Source organism: Rutidosis leptorrhynchoides, chromosome 7 (assembly GCF_046630445.1).
Source record: "Rutidosis leptorrhynchoides isolate AG116_Rl617_1_P2 chromosome 7, CSIRO_AGI_Rlap_v1, whole genome shotgun sequence".
NCBI lineage: Eukaryota > Viridiplantae > Streptophyta > Magnoliopsida > Asterales > Asteraceae > Rutidosis > Rutidosis leptorrhynchoides.
Window position 1 is genome coordinate 74293849 of NC_092339.1, and position 16077 is coordinate 74309925.

The following is a 16077-nucleotide window of genomic DNA, read 5'->3' on the forward strand; positions in this document are numbered from 1 at the left end:
ATCATCTTCTTCTCCATGAATCGTGTTCCATTATCTTGATCATAACAGCTAAATGACCCCCAATTAATAATAATACTAATTTAATTATAATACAAAATGAGTATTTGTCTCCGTTACTAAGAAGAGCAAGATTTAATGGGTGAGTTTCTTTTGGCCCACTACCATAACTTATATCATTATCTCTAATCATCTTTCCATTACACGACATTAATCCTTCCAGCTCATTATAATCAAAATCCCCATATCTTTATTATATAAACCCATGTTCATAATCATATACTTTCCATAGGATCCCATGACTCACTTTCAATGTGAACATACAAATGGTCTCCTACAGCTCATGTTTGTCCCCCACAATCAATAAATAATAATAAGAAAAAAACGTTGTCTATATAATCCAAAGTAAGTATAGCGGAAACAGTAAAAAAAATATTTATGGGGTGTTCGGTTGTGATTATAGTAAACGAAGGAAAAGGTGAAGAAAGATGGTTGTTCAGCTCATAGCAGTGGCTGAAACAAAACGGCAGCAGGTGGCGTGATGATTGTCGGGGTTGAGCTGCAAAACAGAAATAACATATGTCGATGGTCGTGGGTTTGCAAAGTGGTTATTGTGGTACGGTTTAAATTGAAGGTGGTTTTGAGAAACAACACAGAAAAGAGAGTGATAGATGGAAAGATAAGGTGTTTGATGATGACGACTAGAAACAAAACGGTGATGGTGATCGTTGATGACTAAAGTGGTTTGGGGTGACGGTGAAGGAAGTGGTTCGAACTAGAGAAACAGTACAAGTAGCAGTAGTGTTGTAGGTTGTTCTTGGCTACAAAAACAGTCCGCAGTTGATGGTTGCAGGATGGCGACGAGGGTTTCAAATGGTGGAAGTGAGTTGTAGTTGGGGGTCTTTGAAGGTTTAATTGACGATCGAATGGTGGGTGTTTGGTTTCTCAAAGTAACTGAAAACAAAACGGTTTCTTGATGATGATGATAGTAGTTCAAGGCGACGGTTGGAAGTGGTGAACCGATGGTTGTGAGGAGAAGAAGGGTGGCGACGATTGAGGGTGAAGTGGTGTTGATCATAGCTCACTATATGAATATGTATCATATATAAATGGATTTTATCTATATCATTTATTTATTTTTATTTTTTTAATAATGGAATGATCATATGATGTATGTTTTGGCAATATATCACGAGAATAATAGAGGAGTAGGTGAAGAACTATTAGTCTGATTGTGATACAATTGGTCATATGTAATATTTATAAGTTCAAATAAAATCATAAGCGTCATGTTCTTTATGTAATATTTTAAAATTAATCATATTATAAACTTATATAATATACAGTAATATTTATCAAGTTCAGTAATAAGTCAGATTCCTATTTGGCATGTCATATTTATCAAGTGTAACAACGTTTGTATGTTGTCATTTTAAAATTTTGGGTTCACTAATTTTAAATTTGGTTTGTATACATACTGTATTTTATATATGTATAAGTGTATGTATCTGATTAGTCTGTATTAACAAATATATATACACGAAATATTAATACTAATAATAAGCATAATAGTAATATTAAAGTTAATAATAATGATAATGATATCAATAATTCTAATAATTCATAATTATTAATTAAATAATTTAATAATAATACTAATTATTGATAATAATAATTATTAATGATAATGTTTATGATAATATTGATAATGTTATTCACAATTGTCCGTGAATCGTTGGGAGAAAATCACAGTTTATTTAATTGAATGTATGACAATAGTTCAAACTTTTTGAGACTTAACATCACAGACTTTGCTTATCGTGTCAAAAATATTAAATCGTATCGAGAGTTTGGTTTAAAATTAGTTGAAATTTTCCGGGTCGTTACATATACCCATAGTAAGTACGTCTAGAAGCTAGGTATTGTACGAGTACGAATACGGATGAACACGAGTAGAATTGTTGATGAAAACAAATGAGAATGTAATTGTGACCAACTTTGATAAGTATGAGTGTTTTGATATGTGTATTGAAGTCTTCCAAAAGTGTATTAATACATCTTAATACACTACATGTATATACATTTTAACTGAGTCGTTAAGTCATCGTTAGTCGTTACATGTAAGTGTTGTTTTGAAACCTTTAAGTTAACGATCTTATTTAATGTAGTTAACCCATTGTTTATTATATCTAATGAGATGTTAAATTATCATATTATCATGATAACATGGTGTATGAATATATCTTAATACGATTTATATATATTAAAACGTTGTTACAACGATAATCGTTACATATATAACTCGTTTTGAAACTCTTAAGTTAGTAGTCTTGTTTTACATATGTAGTTCATTGTTTACACACTTAATGATATATTTAATTATAATTTTATCATATTAAACATAGTGTATCAATATCTTACTACGATTCATATGTATTTAGTAAGACGTTGTTATAACGATAATCGTTATATATATCGTTTCGAGTTTCTTAATTCAATAGTCTCATTTTTATGTATATAACTCATTGTTAATATACTTGGTGAGATACTTACTTATCATAATATCATGTTAAATATATATATATATATATATATATATATATATATATATATATATATATATATATATATATATATATATATATATATATATATATATATATATATATATCATGTTGTTTTTACAAGTTTTAACGTTCGTGAATCGCCGGTCAACTTGGGTGGTCAGTTGTCTACATGAAACTCATTTCAAATAATCAAGTCTTAACAAGTTTGATTGCTTAACATGTTAGAAATATTTAATCATGTAAATATCAATTTCATTTAGTATATATAAATATGGAAAAGTTCGGGTCACTACAGTGAGCTGAGGATCTGAAGGTAGACTGAGTCGGAACCATCTTCTTGCTGGATTCAAATCGATCTTCTTGAAGTGTACTCGAGCTCATTAGGGCGTTCTCATCCTCTATACACCATCCACCAATAACTTGCAATGAAATAATCATCGAGTTTCTTTGTCCTTTAATCATTATTCAAAGAGTCTCCACCAATGCATCAATAACTGTCTATTACTTGTAAAAATAGAAAAGATCAAACCTAGACAGGTGATTAAGCTTTAGGCCATAGATCCATTGATTTGAGTTTTGATGAAAAAGTTATTTAGAAACTTGAGGGTTTCAAAATTAGGTTTTTGAAGATTTGACAAATCAGTGTATGACTAAAAGCTTAATCCCACACTTAAAGTGTTGACTGCCTTTAATTTTAAGACTTTTAAAATAATGTAGCTATTAATTCACTTAAGCCCAAGACAAGTAGGAGAAGTGAATCCGTCCTAAGAAAAGTTGAAAATTTTATTTTAAGTTTCACTTTTCACTTTATTCATTTAACATAATTATCCTAATCTAGCTACTACTAAAGCTATAGAAAAATAAACACACGGGCTGCCTCCCGAGAAGCGCTTGTTTTTGTTCGGGTCACGAGCCTGACTCTAGCCTTATTTCTCAAGAAATCTAGGCAGCTCCATTGCATCCATCAGTAGACACAAGAGGTAATATTGGAACATACCGATGGGATTGAAGCGGACATAGAATAAGGTATGTCCAATGAGAGGAGAAGGTGGCTTGAAGTGAATGCTTTGTTTAACTTGAGGTATAACAAAACTATTAATTTCTTCTACCTCCTTGATTTGTGCGGGTTAGTCAAATGGGTCTTCATCACTCCATGATGTGTATGTCATTATGTATTTGAGTGATAGTTTATAGGTTAGCCCTGACGCAAAACCCGTTTTTCTTCTTTGCGACTTTAGGTTGGTCGTAATGTTGTACTCTAAGGATGGAGGTGGGACGATGTCCATTGACATCTCTAATATGGTTACAACATTAGCAACTACTTCGGTGCTAGAATCCTCCATCCCGTTCTTCTCATCCGGGCTTTCCATTTCTATTTCTTCATCCACCTCCTCGTCACTCTGTTCGGGAGATTCAAGTATAATTGTTTCAGAGATTTCTTCAAGTACGAAGTCCTCTCCAATCATTAAAAGATCAAAATAAGGTGGGAGCGAAGATTTAGTTGGTATGGAGTGGTTATTCTTCTTGTCTTCCACTTCTATCTTCTTCTCTTCATTCTCGGAATAGAAGGTGACTTTCCTAGTGGAGATGGTATTTATTTCTCCGTTCCCATCAGAAGGACATACAGACTTGTCGATCGTGAAAGTGACCTCTTCTCCACGGGCTCTCAAAGTGATAGTCCATAAATAAACGTCAACGTTCGCTTTGGCTGTATTCATGAAAGGCCTTCCTAAGATGATAGGGGTTTTCACGTCTTCTTTAAAATCCATAACCACAAAGTCGGTCGGAAAAAGGAATTTGTCGACCTTAACCATGACATTCTCAGCAATTCTCTTAGGATATCTAGTGGATTGGTCAGCTAGCTGGACGCTCATTTTGGTAGGCTTAAGGTTTCTAATTTCGATTCTCTGGAACAGTGAGTAAGGCATGAGATTGATGCTAGCACCATGGTTAGCGAGAGAATAGATAGTACCAGATTGGTAGATAGAACAAGGAAGGGTAAATCGTCCCGTATCCCCTAGTTTTTTAGGAAGAGTATTTAAGAGAATGGCTGAACAATCCCCGTTCAGCAGGACATTGGGTACTTCGGGTACCTTATCCTTGGTTGATAGGAGTTTCCTAAAATACTTCTTACTATGAGGATTTTTAGACACAGTGTCCAAAAATTTACCGTCAAGCTTGAAAGATTTCATCTTGTTGTGTCTTTGCTTGAGACGGCTCGGGAATGGAATGGGTGTTTTTCCCTCGGGTTTAGGTGATGACTCAATGACTACTACCGAACAGGTATTAGTTAGTTTTTTCTCCTTAGAAGAAATTGAAGGTTGGCTATGTGCCACCTTTGAGTCATTTTTAGGACAACCTAGAGAATCGAGAAGCTGATTTAGATGGTTTATTTGATTTTCAAGACTACTCAAGTGATTAGTCATGACTAAGTCAGCTGTGTCTTGTCTTTCTGTGATCATGTTGATGATTCGCAGTAGGACATCATCTGGACTTGTCTCCGGTGGGGTAGTGGGTTTGGTAGGTTGGTTGTGCGGATAAGCTAGGATATTATCAGAGTAGACAAACAGCCTCGTTTACCTTTGCCGGACGTGGGTTAGTACAATTCTGGCATAATAGTACTTGAGACATATGTTGCGGGAGTTTCTTTAGATCTCCGACTTCTTTGGTGAGGTTTTCTATTTGGTCCGAGAGAAATTTGATAGTTTTATTTTCGATAGGATCGGAGGCGGAAAGCAGTGTTGCTGATGAAATGTGCTCTTTCATGTTCCAATCATGATGGTGCATAGTCATCTCCTTGATCAATCTCCGGGCCTCGTCAGCAGTGAAGTTCATGAAGTTACCTTGAGAAACAACATCAAAAGTAGACTTGTTGTTCCGATTCAGACCTTTGTAGAAGGTCAAAATTTGAGCAGAGCTCTCAAAACTCTGGTTCGGGCATCTTCGAAGCAAGTGTTTGAATCTTTCCTATGCAGTGTAGAGTGATTTATCGTATGCTTGTTGAAAGTTTAAGATATCATTCCTAAGTCCGATTTTTTTTTTATGGGGAAAAGTACTTGATTAAGAAAGTTGTTGCCATTTCCTCCCATGAGGTGATAGAGTTGGGTTCTAACCCCTCAAACCAGGTTTGTGCATAAAGAGTTAAGGAATACGGGAATAAATGTAGACGAACTACATCTTGTTCAACCCCGTTTTGCTTATATGAGTTGGATAAGGAGAGGAATCTATCTAGGTGAGTGTTGAGATCGTCAATTGGTAAGCCATGGAACTGGCAATGGTTCTGAATGAGTTGTATGATGTTATGCTTAAGCACAAAAGACGCTCCGTTAACCTCTAGATAGAGTATTGGTCCTCCTCGTCCTTCTAACGAGGGTTTGGTGATGTCAGTTGTAGTGACCCGAACTTTTCCATGTTTATATATATTAATTGAGATTGATATTTACATGATTAAATGTTTCCAACATGTTAAGCAATCAAACTTGTTAAGACTTGATTAATTGAAATAGGTTTCATATAGACAATTGACCACCCAAGTTGACCGGTGATTCACGAACGTTAAAACTTGTAAAAACTATATGATGACATATATATGGTTATATATATAGTTAACATTATATTATGATAATTAAACATATCATTAAGTATATTAACAATGAACTACATATGTAAAAACAAGACTACTAACTTAATGATTTTGAAACGAGACATATATGTAACGATTATCGTTGTAACGACATTTAATGTATATATATCATATTAAGAGATATTCGTACATCATAATATCATGATAATATAATAATTTAAAATCTCTTTTGATATTATAAACATTGGGTTAACAACATTTAACAAGATCGTTAACCTAAAGGTTTCAAAACAACATTTACATGTAACGACTAACGATGACTTAACGACTCAGTTAAAATGTATATACATGTAGTGTTTTAATATGTATTTATACACTTTTGAAAGACTTCAATACACTTATCAAAATACTTCTACTTAACAAAAATGCTTACAATTACATCCTCGTTCAGTTTCATCAACAATTCTACTCGTATGCACCCGTATTCGTACTCGTACAATACACAGCTTTTAGATGTATGTACTATTGGTATATACACTCCAATGATCAGCTCTTAGCAGCCCATGTGAGTCACCTAACACATGTGGGAACCATCATTTGGCAACTAGCATGAAATATCTCATAAAATTACAAAAATATGAGTAATCATTCATGACTTATTTACATGAAAACAAAATTACATATCCTTTATATCTAATCCATACACCAACGACCAAAAACACCTACAAACACTTTCATTCTTCAATTTTCTTCATCTAATTGATCTCTCTCAAGTTCTATCTTCAAGTTCTAAGTGTTCTTCATAAATTCCAAAAGTTCTAGTTTCATAAAATCAAGAATACTTTCAAGTTTGCTAGCTCACTTCCAATCTTGTAAGGTGATCATCCAACCTCAAGAAATCTTTGTTTCTTACAGTAGGTTATCATTCTAATACAAGGTAAAAATCATATTCAAACTTTGGTTCAATTTCTATAACTATAACAATCTTATTTCAAGTGATGATCTTACTTGAACTTGTTTTCGTGTCATGATTCTGCTTCAAGAACTTCGAGCCATCCAAGGATCCATTGAAGCTAGATCCATTTTTCTATTTTCCAGTAGGTTTATCCAAGGAAATTAAGGTAGTAATGATGTTCATAACATCATTCGATTCATACATATAAAGCTATCTTATTCGAAGGTTTAAACTTGTAATCACTAGAACATAGTTTAGTTAATTCTAAACTTGTTATCAAACAAAAGTTAATCCTTCTAACTTGACTTTTAAAATCAACTAAACACATATTCTATATCTATATGATATGCTAACTTAATGATTTAAAACCTGGAAACACGAAAAACACCGTAAAACAGGATTTACGCCGTCGTAGTAACACCGCGGGCTGTTTTGGGTTAGTTAATTAAAAAATATGATAAACTTTGATTTAAAAGTTGTTATTCTGAGAAAATGATTTTTATTATGAACATGAAACTATATCCAAAAATTATGGTTAAACTCAAAGTGGAAGTATGTTTTCTAAAATGGTCATCTAGACGTCGTTCTTTCGACTGAAATGACTACCTTTACAAAAACGACTTGTAACTTATTTTTCCGACTATAAACCTATACTTTTTCTGTTTAGATTCATAAAATAGAGTTCAATATGAAACCATAGCAATTTGATTCACTCAAAACGGATTTAAAATGAAGAAGTTATGGGTAAAACAAGATTGGATAATTTTTCTCATTTTAGCTACGTGAAAATTGGTAACAAATCTATTCCAACCATAACTTAATCAACTTGTATTGTATATTATGTAATCTTGAGATACCATAGACACGTATACAATGTTTCGACCTATCATGTCGACACATCTATATATATTTCGGAACAACCATAGACACTCTATATGTGAATGTTGGAGTTAGCTATACAGGGTTGAGGTTGATTCCAAAATATATATAGTTTGAGTTGTGATCAATACTGAGATACGTATACACTGGGTCGTGGATTGATTCAAGATAATATTTATCGATTTATTTCTGTACATCTAACTGTGGACAACTAGTTGTAGGTTACTAACGAGGACAGCTGACTTAATAAACTTAAAACATCAAAATATATTAAAAGTGTTGTAAATATATTTTGAACATACTTTGATATATATGTATATATTGTTATAGGTTCGTGAATTAACCAGTGGCCAAGTTTTACTTCCCGACGAAGTAAAAAATCTGTGAAAGTGAGTTATAGTCCCACTTTTAAAATCTAATATTTTTGGGATGAGAATACATGCAGGTTTTATAAATGATTTACAAAATAGACACAAGTACGTGAAACTACATTCTATGGTTGAATTATCGAAATCGAATATGCCCCTTTTTATTAAGTCTGGTAATCTAAGAATTAGGGAACAGACACCCTAATTGACGCGAATCCTAAAGATAGATCTATTGGGCCTAACAAACCCCATCCAAAGTACCGGATGCTTTAGTACTTCGAAATTTATATCATATCCGAAGGGTGTCCTGGAATGATGGGGATATTCTTATATATGCATCTTGTTAATGTCGGTTACCAGGTGTTCACCATATGAATGATTTTTATCTCTATGTATGGGATGTGTATTGAAATATGAAATCTTGTGGTCTATGGTTACGATTTGATATATATAGGTTAAACCTATAACTCACCAACATTTTTGTTGACGTTTAAAGCATGTTTATTCTCAGGTGAATATTAAGAGCTTCCGCTGTTGCATACTAAAATAAGGACAAGATTTAGAGTCCATGTTTGTATGATATTGTGTAAAAACTGCATTCAAGAAACTGATTTCGATGTAACATATTTGTATTGTAAACCATTATGTAATGGTCGTGTGTAAACAGGATATTTTAGATTATCATTATTTGATAATCTACGTAAAGCTTTTTAAACCTTTATTTATGAAATAAAGGTTATGGTTTGTTTTAAAAATGAATGCAGTCTTTGAAAAACGTCTCATATAGAGGTCAAAACCTCGCAACGAAATCAATTAATATGGAACATTTTTAATCAATAAGAACGGGACATTTCAGTTGGTATCCGAGCGTTGGTCTTAGAGAACCAGAATTTTGCATTAGTGTGTCTTATCGAGTTTGTTAGGATGCATTAGTGAGTCTGGACTTCGACCGTGTTTACTTGAAAAATGATTGCTTAACAAATTTTGTTGGAAACTATATATTTTTAACATGCGAATATTATGTGATATATTAATCTCTTAACGCGTTTGATATTATGTGATAGATGTCTACCTCTAGAACAAGTCCCATTGACTCACCTAATAATAATGAAGAGTCAAATGTAAATTGGAATGATTCGTGGACTGATTCACAAGTTCCCGAAGAGGAACCGGAAGAAGAGTCGGAACCGGAAGAAGAATCGGAACCGAAAGAAGAATCGGAACCGGATGAAGAAATAGAACCGGTGGGGGAAATAATAAAACGGTTAAGTAAAAGAAAATCCTCAACCAACCGACCAAGGTTAATTATGGTCAATGGTGTTTCCGCCAAGGAAGCCAAATATTGGGAGGATTACCAATTCTCCGATGAATCGGATTCCGACGAGAATTCCGATGATGTTATAGAAATTACCCCAACTGAATTTAAAAAGGCAAAAGAAAATAATAAGGGAAAGGGCATAAAAATAGAGAAATCTAATTCCAACCCCGATGAACTTTATATGTATCGTCAACCCCCGAAGTCCTTAAGTTGTAACAATGACCCGGGAACCTCTAAACCACCAGGTTTTTCTAAACCAATGTGGAAAATTACGGCTCGTATTAGGGGAACATCATACATCCCTAGAAACTTGGCAAAACGAACCAAAACCGAAGAAGAAGAAACAAGCGAGTCGGAATAAGATAGTTGTATTCGTGTGGTGTAATATATGTAATATAGTGTGCTTATGCTTTATGATATATGTAGAAATTGCTTGTATTAATAAGTATTTTTTTTATGAATCTAACTCTTGTCTATTTTACAGTATAAAAACACAAAATGGATAGACAACCCAATATTTTAAGAGACCTACCCGGAGACATGATTGATGAAATCTTGTCTAGAGTCGGTCAGAATTCTTCGGCACAACTATTTAAGGCGAGATCAGTTTGTAAGACATTCGAAGAACGTTCCAAGAATGCTTTGGTTTATAAAAGGCTTTCGTTCGAAAGATGGGGGATATCACATTGGGAAATCCATAAGTTACGATGTGTTTACTTTGACGCATATATTGCGGGGAACCCAAATGCTATTTTACGCAATGGGTTAAGAAATTATTTTGACTCAATATATCCGAATATTGGACTTCGTGATTTAGAAAAAGCGGCTAACATGCAACATAAAGAAGCATGTTATGCTTACGGATTAGTAATGTTCGCTTCTCACCAAAGTGAGAACAAGAACATCGGGCTACAACTATTAAACAAAACGTTCCCACAAGTGACGGAGTCGGTAATTGGGGTAAGAAATGAGGTTTTTAGATTGTTACGGGACTGTTGGACATTACGTAACCCTCGTCCCTTTGACGACGTTACAACACGCTGTCTTATCAACGGCCATAACGGTTATGTTCCACAAGACCAAGGATGGGAAGTAATCCTAGTAAAACCAGAATGCATGACTTGTTTCTGGAAGTATGAATTACGTGTCTTTATTGCCTTTGCTGAACGACTTGTGTACTAGCTAGAATTATCTTCACAACCATCTTGTATCAAATTTATGGTGTGCTATATTTCATGCTATATGTAAAATAAGCGGTATTGTAAGTTTGTAAAATATTGTGTAAAAGTTTGAACGCGAAATATTATTATAATCAGTTTTTCATATAGAATTGTAGTAGTTGAATTGTATATTAGCTACTAAGTATGAACTTAACGGGTAGGTACTACCCGAATTTAAACTTATAAAACGCTAATATGAAGAAAAAGCTTTTATAAATGAGTTCATATTATGCTACGAAATACTATTAACTACTCTTAATATTCTGTATGATTAACTTGTTCCATTTGACTATTTTGAAGGAAATGGCACCGACTACTCGACACACCGTGAATATGAATGAAGAGGAATTCCGTACTTTTCTAGCTTCAAACATAGCCGCAGTACAGGCTGCGCTACATACCAACAATAACCTTGGATCTAGCAGTACAGGAAATCGTGTAGGATGCACCTACAAAGAATTCACTGCCTGCAAACCTTTGGAATTTGATGGAACCGAAGGACCGATCGGATTGAAACGGTGGACCGAGAAGGTCGAATCGGTGTTTGCCATAAGTAAGTGTACTGAAGAGGACAAAGTGAAGTACGCTACGCATACCTTCACAGATTATGCGTTAACATGGTGGAATACCTATCTAGAGCAAGTGGGACAAGACGATGCGTACGCACTACCGTGGTCAGCATTCAAGCACTTGATGAACGAGAAATACCGTCCCAGAACCGAGGTCAATAAGCTCAAGACAGAACTTAGAGGGTTACGAACCCAAGGATTTGATATTACCACGTACGAAAGACGATTCACAGAATTGTGCCTATTGTGTCCGGGAGCGTTCGAAGATGAGGAAGAGAAGATCGACGCGTTTGTGAAAGGATTACCGGAAAGAATCCAAGAAGATATAAGTTCACACGAGCCTGCCTCCATACAACAGGCATGTAGAATGGCTCACAAACTAGTGAACCAGATTGAAGAAAGAATTAAAGAACAGACTGCTGAAGAGACCAATGTGAAGCAAGTCAAAAGAAAGTGGGAGGAAAACGGTGATAAGAATCACCAATACAACAACAACAGCAATTATAACAATAATCGCAACAATTATCCCAGCAGTCGCAACATCAATCGTAACTACAACAAACGGCTCAACAACAACAACAACAACAACAACAACAACAGCAGCAACTACAACAATCATCCCAACAACAATAATAACCGCAACAACAACAACAATCAGAAGCAGCTATGCCAAAGGTGTGAAAAGTATCACTCGGGGTTCTGCACCAAATTTTGCAACAAGTGTAAAAGAAATGGTCATAGCGCAGCGAAGTGTGAGGTCTACGGACCAGGGGTTAATAGAACGAAAGGAACAAATGGTGTCGGAACGAGTAATGGCAGAGCAAGTAGTGTCGGAGCAAGTTATGCCAATGTAGTTTGTTATAAATGTGGAAAACCGGGCCACATCATTAGAAATTGCCCGAACCAGGAGAACACGAATGGACAAGGCCGCGGAAGAGTTTTCAATATTAATGCGGCAGAGGCACGGGAAGACCCGGAGCTTGTTACGGGTACGTTTCTTATTGACAATAAATCTGCTTACGTTTTATTTGATTCGGGTGCGGATAGAAGCTATATGAGTAGAGATTTTTGTGCTAAATTAAGTTGCCCATTGACGCCTTTGGATAGTAAATTTTTACTCGAATTAGCAAATGGTAAATTAATTTCAGCAGATAATATATGTCGGAATCGAGAAATTAAACTGGTTAGCGAAACATTTAAGATTGATTTGATACCAGTAGAGTTAGGGAGTTTTGATGTGATAATCGGTATGGACTGGTTGAAAGAAGTGAAAGCAGAGATCGTTTGTTACAAAAATGCAATTCGCATTATACGAGAAAAAGGAAAACCCTTAATGGTGTACGGAGAAAAGGGCAACACGAAGCTACATCTTATTAGTAATTTGAAGGCACAAAAACTAATAAGAAAAGGTTGCTATGCTGTTCTAGCACACGTCGAGAAAGTACAAACTGAAGAAAAGAGCATCAATGATGTTCCCGTCGCAAAAGAATTTCCCGATGTATTTCCGAAAGAATTACCGGGATTACCCCCACATCGATCCGTTGAATTTCAAATAGATCTTGTACCAGGAGCTGCACCAATAGCTCGTGCTCCTTACAGACTCGCACCCAGCGAGATGAAAGAACTGCAAAGCCAATTACAAGAACTTTTAGAGCGTGGTTTCATTTGACCAAGCACATCACCGTGGGGAGCTCCTGTTTTGTTTGTCAAGAAGAAAGATGGTACATTCAGGTTGTGTATCGACTATCGAGAGTTGAACAAACTTACCATCAAGAACCGCTACCCACTACCGAGAATCGACGACTTATTTGATCAACTACAAGGCTCGTCTGTTTATTCAAAGATTGACTTACGTTCCGGGTATCATCAAATGCGGGTGAAAGAAGATGATATTCCAAAGACTGCTTTCAGAACACGTTACGGTCATTACGAGTTTATGGTCATGCCGTTTGGTTTAACTAATGCACCAGCTGTGTTCATGGACCTTATGAACCGAGTGTGTGGACCATACCTTGACAAGTTTGTCATTGTTTTCATTGATGACATACTTATTTACTCAAAGAATGACCAAGAACACGGTGAACATTTGAGAAAGGTGTTAGAAGTATTGAGGAAGGAAGAATTGTACGCTAAGTTTTCAAAGTGTGCATTTTGGTTGGAAGAAGTTCAATTCCTCGGTCACATAGTGAACAAAGAAGGTATTAAGGTGGATCCGGCAAAGATAGAAACTGTTGAAAAGTGGGAAACCCCAAAAACTCCGAAACACATACGCCAGTTTTTAGGACTAGCTGGTTACTACAGAAGGTCCATCCAAGACTTTTCCAGAATAGCAAAACTCTTGACTGCATTAACGCATAAAGGGAAGAAATTTGAATGGAAGGATGAACAAGAGAAAGCGTTTCAGTTATTGAAGAAAAAGCTAACTACGGCACCTATATTGTCATTGCCTGAAGGGAATGATGATTTTGTGATTTATTGTGACGCATCAAAGCAAGGTCTCAGTTGTGTATTAATGCAACGAACGAAGGTGATTGCTTATGCCTCTAGACAATTGAAGATTCACGAGCAAAATTATACGACGCATGATTTGGAATTAGGCGCGGTTGTTTTTGCATTAAAGACTTGGAGGCACTACTTATATGGGGTCAAAAGTATTATATATACCGACCACAAAAGTCTTCAACACATATTTAATCAGAAACAACTGAATATGAGGCAGCGTAGGTGGATTGAATTATTGAATGATTACGACTTTGAGATTCGTTACCACCCGGGGAAGGCAAATGTGGTAGCCGATGCCTTGAGCAGGAAGGACAGAGAACCCATTCGAGTAAAATCTATGAATATAATGATTCATAATAACCTTACTACTCAAATAAAGGAGGCGCAACAAGGAGTTTTAAAAGAGGGAAATTTAAAGAATGAAATACCCAAAGGATCGGAGAAGCATCTTAATATTCGGGAAGACGGAACCCGGTATAGGGCTGAAAGGATTTGGGTACCAAAATTTGGAGATATGAGAGAAATGGTACTTAGAGAAGCTCATAAAACCAGATACTCAATACATCCTGGAACGGGGAAGATGTACAAGGATCTCAAGAAACATTTTTGGTGGCCGGGTATGAAAGCCGATGTTGCTAAATACGTGGGAGAATGTTTGACGTGTTCTAAGGTCAAAGCTGAGCATCAGAAACCATCAGGTCTACTTCAACAACCCGAAATCCCGGAATGGAAATGGGAAAACATTACCATGGATTTCATCACTAAATTGCCAAGGACTGCAAGTGATTTTGATACTATTTGGGTAATAGTTGATCGTCTCACCAAATCAGCACACTTCCTGCCAATAAGAGAAGATGACAAGATGGAGAAGTTAGCACGACTGTATTTGAAGGAAGTCGTCTCCAGACATGGAATACCAATCTCTATTATCTCTGATAGGGATGGCAGATTTATTTCAAGATTCTGGCAGACATTACAGCAAGCATTAGGAACTCGTCTAGACATGAGTACTGCCTATCATCCACAAACTGATGGGCAGAGTGAAAGGACGATACAAACGCTTGAAGACATGCTACGAGCATGTGTTATTGATTTCGGAAACAGTTGGGATCGACATCTACCATTAGCAGAATTTTCCTACAACAACAGCTACCATTCAAGCATTGAGATGGCGCCGTTTGAAGCACTTTATGGTAGAAAGTGCAGGTCTCCGATTTGTTGGAGTGAAGTGGGGGATAGACAGATTACGGGTCCGGAGATTATACAAGAAACTACCGAGAAGATCATCCAAATTCAACAACGGTTGAAAATCGCCCAAAGTCGACAAAAGAGCTACGCTGACATTAAAAGAAAAGATATAGAATTTGAAATTGGAGAGATGGTCATGCTTAAAGTTGCACCTTGGAAAGGCGTTGTTCGATTTGGTAAACGAGGGAAATTAAATCCAAGGTATATTGGACCATTCAAGATTATTGATCGTGTCGGACCAGTAGCTTACCGACTTGAGTTACCTCAACAACTCGCGGCTGTACATAACACTTTTCACGTCTCGAATTTGAAGAAATGTTTTGCTAAAGAAGATCTCACTATTCCGTTAGATGAAATCCAAATCAACGAAAAACTCCAATTCATCGAAGAACCCGTCGAAATAATGGATCGTGAGGTTAAAAGACTTAAGCAAAACAAGATACCAATTGATAAGGTTAGATGGAATGCTCGTAGAGGACCCGAGTTCACCTGGGAGCGTGAAGATCAGATGAAGAAGAAATACCCGCATCTATTTCCAGAAGATTCGTCAACACCTTCAACAGCTTAAAATTTCGGGACGAAATTTATTTAACGGGTAGGTACTGTAGTGACCCGAACTTTTCCATGTTTATATATATTAATTGAGATTGATATTTACATGATTAAATGTTTCCAACATGTTAAGCAATCAAACTTGTTAAGACTTGATTAATTGAAATAGGTTTCATATAGACAATTGACCACCCAAGTTGACCGGTGATTCACGAACGTTAAAACTTGTAAAAACTATATGATGACATATATATGGTTATATATATAGTTAACATTATATTATGATAATTAAACATATCATTAAGTATATTAACAATGA